Raw genomic sequence first — 6,891 nt, 5'->3', positions numbered from 1 at the left:
TCTGAACCTTTTGCTAATTGAATGCAGGCATATCTAGTTTTATTGCCCTTCACTTAATTGGAACTTGCAGATACTGCATGTTTTTTTACAAATTGAAGATTTTGGCAACCTTGTGTCAAGCAAGTGTATAAGCATCATTTTTCCAACAGCTTGTGATCACTTTGTGTCTCTGTGTCACATTTTGGTAATTCTCACAATATTTCAAACTTTTTCAAAATTAATATATCTGTTAAGGTGATTTGTGATCAGTGATCTTTGATGTTACTATTTTGATTGTTATGAGGTGCCATGAACCACACCCATATAAGACAGTTAACTTAATAGATAAATGTTACGTGTGTTCTGACTGCTCTACCGACCTTTGCCATTCCACTGTCTCTCTCTCCTTGGGCTTCTCCATTTCTGAAACACAACAACATTGAAATTAGGCCAATTAATAACCCTACAATGGCCTCCAAATGTTCAAGTGAAAAAAAGAGTCACACATCTCTCATTTTAAATCAAGAGCTAGAGATGATTAAGTTTAGTGTGGATGGCAAAAGTCAGTGGAGACAGGCTGAAAGGTAGGGCTCTTGTGCCAACCCGTCAGCCAAGCTGCGAATACAAAAGAAAAGTTCTTGAAGGAAATTAAAAGTGCTGCTCCAGGGAATACACGAATGATAAGATAGCATGATACTGCTGATATGGAGAAAATTTTAGTCTCTGGATAGAAGATCAAACCAGCCACAACATTCCCTTAAGCCAAAGCCTAATCCAGAGCAAGCCCCTAACTCTCTTCAATTCTACCAAGGCTGAGAGAGGTGAGGCAGCTGCAGATGAAAAGTTGGAAGCTGTCAGAGGTTGGTCCATGAGGTTTATGGAAAAAAGCCATCTCCATAACATAAAAGTGCAAGGCGAAGCAGTAAATGCTGATAGAGAAACTGAAGCAATTTATTCAGAAGATCTAGCTAAGAACATGGTTGAAGGTGACTACACTAAACAGCAGATTTTCAATGGAGACAAAGCAACCTTATAATGGAAGCAGACGCCATCTAGGCCTTCATAACTGGAGAGAAGTCAATGCCTAGCTTCAGATCTTCAAAGTATAGCCTGAATCTCTCTCTCTCTTTTTTTTTTTTTTTTTTTTGAAACAAAGCCTTGCTCTGTTGCCCAGGCTGCCAGACTGGAGTACAATGGCACCATCTTGGCTCACTGAAACCTCTGCCTCCTGGGCTCAAGCGATTCTACTGCCTCAGCCCCCCGTGTAGCTGGGATTACAGGCATGCACCACCATGCCCAGCTAAATTTTGTATTTTTTATTTTTAGTAGAGATGGGGTTTTGCCATGTTGGCCGTGAACTCCTGTTGGTCTTGAACTCCTGGTCTTGAACTCCTTGAATGCTATGTGGGTCTTGAACTCCTGGTTTTAAGTGATCCACCCACCTCACTTTCCAAAGCGTTGGGATTACAGGCTTGAGGCATTGCACCCAGCCTGGCTGACTCTCTTAATAGGGGATAATGTAGCTGGTGACTTTAAGTTGAAGTCAGTGGTCATTTACCATTCTGAAAACCCTAGTGCCCTTAAGAATTATGCCAAATCTTCTCTGCTTATGTTCTAGAAATAAAACAACAAAGCCTAGATGACAGCACATCTGTTTACAGCATGGTTTACTGAATATTTTAAGCCTACTTAAAATAAGCCTACTTAAGTGACTTATTGCTCAGAAAAAAATATTCCTCTTAAAATATTACTGCTCATTGACAATTTACCTAGTCACCCAAGAGCTCTGATGGATATCTACAAGGAGATTAATATTGTTTCATGCCCTCTAACACAACATCCATTGTGCTGCCCATGGATCAAGGGATAATTTAGAATTTCAAGTCTTATTATTTAAGAAATACATTCACGGCCGGGAGCGGTGGCTCACGCTTGTAATCCTAGCACTTTGTGAGGCCAAGGCGGGCGGATCACGAGGTCAGGAGTTCGAGACCAGCCTGGCTAATATGGTGAAACCCTGTCTCTACTAAAAATACAAAAATTAGCCGGGCGTGGTGGTGCATGCCTGTAATCCCAGCTGCTTGGGAGGCTGAGGCCAGAGAATTGCTTTAACCAGGAGGCAGAGGTTGCAGTGAGCCAAGATTATGTCAGTGCACTCCAGCCTGGGCGACAGAGCAAGATTCCATCTCCCCCCCAAAAAAAAAGAAAAGAAAAAGAAATATATTTATAAGGCTATAGCTTCCATAGGTAGTGATTTCTCTGATGGCTCTGAGCGAAGTAAATTGAAAACCTATAGAAAGGATTTACTATTGTAGATGCCATTAGAAACATTCGCAATTCACAGGAGAAAGTTAAAATATCAACATTAATAGAAGTTTGGAAGAAGCCGATTCCAACTATCATGAATGACTTTGAGGGATTCAAGAATTCAGTGGAGGAAGTAACTGCAGATGGGGTAGAAATAGCAAGAGAATTAGAATTAGAAGTGGACCCTGAAGATGTGGCTGAATTGATGTAATTTAATGATTAAATTTGAATGAATGAGGAGCGTCTCCTGTTGCCCAGGCTGAAGTGCAGTGGTGCAATCATGGCTTACTGCTGCCTTTAACTCCTTGGACTCAAGCGATCCCTCCCAAGTTGCTAGGATTACAGGTGTGAGCCACGGTGCCTGGCTACAAAATGGTGTTTTGAGATAGAATCTACTTTTAGTGAAGATGCTACGAACATTGTTGAAATGACAACATAGAATTTAGAATATTACATAAACTTAGTGATAAAGCAGCAGCAGGGTTTGAGAAGATGGACTTGCATTTTGAAAGAAGTTCTACTATGAGTAAAATGCTACCAAACAACATCACAATCTACCAGAGAAATCTTTCATGAAAAGAAGAGTTAATCAATGGAGCAAACTTCCTTACTGTCTTATTTTTTTAAATTGCCACAGCCACCCCAACCTTCATCACCCGCCACACTGATCAGTTAGCAGTCACCAGCATCGAGGCAAGACCTCCACCAGCAGAGAGATTAGGACTCCCTGAAGGCTCAGATGATCATTAGCATTTTTAGCAATACATTTTTTTTTTTTTTTTTTTTAAGACGGAGTCTCGCTCTGTTGCCCAGGCTGGAGTGCAGTGGCGCAATCTCGGCTCACTGCAAGCTCCGCCTCCCGGGTTCACGCCATTCTCCTGCCTCAGCCTCTCCGAGTAGCTGGGACTACAGGCGCCCGCCACCACGCCCGGCTAATTTTTTGTATTTTTAGTAGAGACGGGGTTTCACCGTGGTCTCGATCTCCTGACCTCCTGATCCGCCGGCCTCGGCCTCCCAAAGTGCTGGGATTACAAGCGTGAGCCACCGTGCCCGGCCAGCAATAAAATATTTTTTAATTAAGTACTTTTTAGACACAATGCTACTGCACACTTAATAGACTACAAATAGCATAGACATAACTTATAAATATGCACAGGAAATCAAAAAGTGTGTGACTTGCATTATTGCAATATTCACTTAATTGTGGTGGTTTGGAACTGAACCCGCAATATCTCTGAGGTATGCCTGAACACCTATATTCTTATTATATTCTTAATTTTGTTGCACTAAAATACAGATAGGAGTTGTGCTCACTTCGGCAGCACATATACTAAAATAAGGATAGGAGTTTATGCATTACTCACTAATAAAAGTCAGTTTCTCTGCTGGCATGGAGAATAGGAGAGTATTGCCAAACAACAACAACAACAGCAACAACAACTATAATGGCACCTCTCCTGCCAAGCTGGGAAATTTTACACCAGGGATTTCCAATATGAAGCTCTACCCAAGAATAGAGTGGCCCACTTGAGTGTCATAACTTATACATCACCCTAACCTAGTTCGCATAAATCCTAACCAATTACCAAACAATAATATGAAAAGTTTGATCAAAACATTTTCTTCTGAAAAAGATGAGCCAAGTTTGAGGCCTCTTTGAGGTAGGGAGGAAAGTTTCCACAGTTAATGCAACTCAAAATAGGAGGTTGGTGTGCCCAGTTTCCATTGCCTCATTCATCAAGAGAGTTTGTGTTTTGACTTTTGGAAGTCAGTTTTATGGCATGATGTAATGGAGAAAATAATGAAGATTGCAAATTTTCTTTATGCTTATACTTTAATCACTGCTGCTTTACGGATATTTAAGAAGCTAATGCAAGAGAAGTAGATTTAGTCTTTTTAAATTTAGTTACATGGCTAAGTTCTAGAAATTTTTGAAGAAATGTGTTGAAGTGTTCTTAAAATTATAGTCTTAGATCCTACTTGCTGAACCTCCAAAGACCCCAGAAGGCTGCACACACTTTTCCTTGATGTTACATAGCATAATGTAACATATGCAATGTAATGTAACATCCTCTATGTTACATACCAGTTTCCGTACATAGCTAATGCAACTAACATAACACAAAATCCTCCATGTCCATTATAAAAGTGACTGTTTTGGCAGATCAAGGTCAGGAGATCGAGACCATCCTAGGTAACACAGTGAAACCTTGTTTCTACTAAAAATACAAAAAATTAGCTGTGCGTGGTGGTGGGCGCCTATAGTCCCAGCTACTCAGGAGGCTGAGGCAGGAGAATGGCGTGAATCCGGGAGGCGGAGCTTGCAGTAAGCCAAGATCACACCACTGCACTCCAGCCCGGGCAACAGAGCAAGACTCTGTCTCAAAAAAAAAAAAAAAAAAAAAAGACTGTTTTGTATTCAGATTCAAACTTGACAAGTGAATTGAGAAGATAGTACCCAAGACTGTTTTCTTTTTCTTCTTTTCTTTTTTAGATAGTGTCTTGCTCTGTTGCTCAGGCTGGAGTGCAGAGCACGATGATCTCAGTTCACTGCAGCCTCTGCCTCCCAGGTTCAAGCCATTCTCCTGCCTCAGCCTCCTGAGCAGCTGGGATTACAGGAGCATGCCACCACGCCTGGCTAATTTTTGTAGAGATGGGGTTTCACCATGTTGGCCAAGCTGGTCTCAAACTCCTGACCTCAGGTGATCCACCTGCCTCAGCCTCCCAAAGTTCTGGGATTACAGGCGTGAGCCACCATGCCCTGCCGACTGTTTTGTTTTTAATGCTGAACTCTTGAGTTCAAAGGATTTTAAAGAATCACATATTTAGTGAAAATAAGTCCTAATTTTGAAAGCTATTTCACAGATTTTGTTGATTCTAAGTTGCATTCTCTGAAACTCTGAGATACAACCACAGGATGTGTGTGATGATTCCTGTGATTATAAAGCCCTGGACCTATCAGAGTGGCTCATTTTCATAAGAAACCACTTGTGCTAAAAGCAAACTACACCATTAACACACAATAGAAGTAAGTATCTTAAAGTTAGCTGTGAAATGGAAATACATATTAATGAGTATAGTAGTTCCCTCTTATCCCTGGTTTCATTTTCACCAGTTTTAGTTACCAGTGGTACAGTACAGTAAGATATTTTGAGAGCGAGCGAGCATACATTCACATAACTTATTACAGTATACTATAATAATTGTTCTATGTTATTATAATTATTGTTAATCTCTTACTGCTCCTAATTTATAAATTATACATAGGGTTTTGTACCATGTGCAGTTTCAGACATCCACGGGGGATCCTGGAACATATCCTACTGTGGATAAGGGGGAACTACTGTAATTATTTACATCAGCTCTGCTCCTGTCTTATTCCAGGATGCTATAACAGAATACTACAGACTGTGTGGCTTAAACAACAGAAATTTCTCACAGTTTGGAGGTAGGGAAGTTAAAGATCAAGGTGCCAGCAGATCCGGTGTCTGGTGAAGGTATGCCTTCTGGTTTGCTGTCTTCTCCTTGTATCCTCACTTGGCAAGAGAGCAGAGAGTGTGATCATCTCTCTCATGTTTCCACTTACAAGGGCACTAATCCCATTCATGAAGGTTCCACCCTCATGACCTAAGTGTCTCCCAAAGGCCCCACCTCCAAATACCATCACATTGGGGATTTAGTCTCCAACATACGAATATTGCGGGGGACACAAACATTTAGTTTACAGCAGGTCTCCTCTTTCAGTCCCATAAAGAGGAGGGCTCTGCCTTGCCAGACCAATTCATTTGTGATTTTGTGATTCCAACTCAGAAGGAAAGAGAGCTGGGGCAAAGCATCTGAAGCACACAAGAGCAAGGCAAGTTTTGAAAGAGACATAAAAACAAATACTGTGTGTGCAAGAGAAGTGGATGAGAGAAAAAGTGTTTAAGATATATTGTTTGCTATGAGAATATAGCAACAATTCTATTCACAGTGTTCAGCTATGAGAATTTTTTTTCTTTTTTTAGACACAGTCTTGCTCTGTCACCCAGGCGGGAGTGCCACAATGTCATCATAGCTCACTGCAGCCTCAATTTCCTGGGCTCAGGTGACCCTCTCACCCCAGCCTTCAGAGTATCTGAGACTACAGCTGCATGCAACCACACCTGGCTAATTTGTGTATTTTTTGTAGAGACTGGGTTTCATGATGTTGGCCAGGTTGGTCTTGAACTCCTGGGCTCAAGTGATCCTCTCTCCTTGACCTCCCAAAGTACTGGGATTACAGGCATGAGCTACAATGCCCAGCCTGAGAATTTTTTAAAAGTCATTTTGAAATTGGGTTTCAGGTTCTTGCCTGTGTTTTTTGAATATGGTACTGCTCTAAGACTGGAAAATGTGGACCATAGATTTATAAATACTACACAAAATACTAATCCTAAACTACAGAAATTTCTGGACAAATTTTGAGTAATGTGGGTGGTTACCTAGCTATTTTATGAAACTGCAGAATTAAAGGCCTTTATCTGTAAAAATAACCTCATCAGATTGTTATCATTTTAAAAAAACATCTTCACACCTCCTAGAAGACTCCAAGGTGTAAATATCCTCTTTAAATGTACCAGTAAG

The sequence above is a fragment of the Nomascus leucogenys genome, chromosome 25 (genome assembly GCF_006542625.1).
Source record: "Nomascus leucogenys isolate Asia chromosome 25, Asia_NLE_v1, whole genome shotgun sequence".
Classification (NCBI taxonomy): domain Eukaryota; kingdom Metazoa; phylum Chordata; class Mammalia; order Primates; family Hylobatidae; genus Nomascus; species Nomascus leucogenys.
Note: the sequence above shows the minus strand (reverse complement) of the source record.